Source organism: Phytophthora infestans, genomic scaffold, assembly GCF_000142945.1.
Source record: "Phytophthora infestans T30-4 supercont1.52 genomic scaffold, whole genome shotgun sequence".
Taxonomy (NCBI): Eukaryota; Oomycota; class Peronosporomycetes; order Peronosporales; family Peronosporaceae; genus Phytophthora; species Phytophthora infestans.
Genome location: NW_003303707.1, coordinates 735,063 through 736,497, shown reverse-complemented (window position 1 = coordinate 736,497; position 1,435 = coordinate 735,063). Strand labels below are relative to the sequence as shown.

Genomic DNA, 1,435 nt, shown 5'->3' with positions numbered 1-1,435 from the left:
CACCATACTTAAACCAAGTCTAATTCGCGCTATTCTGCTCTCTTTAACATACTTAAACCAAGTCTAATTCACGCTACTCTGCTCTCTCTAACATACTTAAACCAAGTCTAATTCGCGCTATTCTGCTCTCTTTAACATACTTAAACCAAGTCTAATTCACGCTATTTCGCTCTCTTTTAACATACTTAAACCAAGTCTATTTCATGCTATTTCGCTCTCTTTTAACATAGTTAAACCAAGTCTATTTCATGCTATTCCGCTCTCTTTAACATACTTAAACCAAGTCTAATTCACGCTATTTCGCTATCTTTTAACATAGTTAAACCAAGTCTATTTCATGCTATTCCGCTCTCTTTAACATACTTAAACCAAGTCTAATTCACGCTATTTCGCTCTCTTTTAACATACTTAAACCAAGTCTATTTCATGCTATTCCGCTCTCTTTAACATAGTTAAACCAAGTCTATTTCATGCTATTCCGCTCTCTTTAACATAGTTAAACCAAGTCTAATTTACGCTATTTCGCTCTCTTTTAACATACTTAAACCAAGTCTATTTTATGCTATTCCGCTCTCTTTAACATAGTTAAACCAAGTCTAATTCATGCTATTCCGCTCTCTTTAACATAGTTAAACCAAGTCTAATTCACGCTATTCGCTCTCTTTTAACATACTTAAACCAAGTCTAATTTTACGCCCTGCCGTCTAGCTTGCCCTGTTAAACCCCCATACTAAAATCTCCGATTTTGGCTCAGAAATCATTAGCGCTGGCACTTAGCGATTTTCACGCAAAGTGTTTCTCGCTTTCTGCCTGTTATAAACCCGATACTAAGGTCGCCGAATTTGGCTCGGAAAACAATAGCAGCGGCACTTAGCGATTTTTGCGAACAAACCTCACTAAGCCAAAACAAAGACTTTGACGATCTTAAGCTTAACAGTATTAACTCTCTACCAGCACTTTGACCGGTTACTTTCGCCGCCCCATAGCGAAAGTAAATCACTTTAACGCAGCCTTATTTCGACTGCTTAACTTTATAGTTTTAACATTGCGCGTTTGCAATTGGGGGGAGAAATGTTCATTTCTGAACAAATCAATAGAACAAGGGCTAAATCTCAGCAGATCGTAGTACAAGACTACTCTCATGCTTACAACACCCCGTTCTGTAGTTAAGTCGTCTACAAAGGATTTATCTTTCCCAATATTTGAAATTACAAATCAGCCCTACTCTCCACCGCCAGTACTTGACAGGCAGCGGAGTGCGTTGCAATTGTATGATGTTGGGTGTCCAGAAGACACCTATCGCTATTTCGCGGCACATCGGGAAAGGTGATTATCGTCTATTTCCAGCATGGAATTCTGACTTAAAGGCGTTCAGGCCATAATTCCTACAGATGGGTAGCTTGGGCGGCACTAGCCTTTTTCAGCTAAACCGCAG

At 39.2% G+C, this 1,435-nt stretch overlaps 1 non-coding gene across 1 annotated transcript; it reads right to left on the bottom strand.

Annotated features, from left to right (window-relative positions):
- Window positions 1–1,210: 1,210 nt before the first annotated feature.
- On the bottom strand, window positions 1,211–1,428 carry PITG_33329 (the record flags this gene model as incomplete). The annotated part of the gene is made up of 1 exon (XR_009934723.1): window positions 1,211–1,428. It is a non-coding gene; the product is annotated as a 28S ribosomal RNA (ribosomal RNA).
- Between the last annotated feature and the right edge of the window lie 7 nt (window positions 1,429–1,435).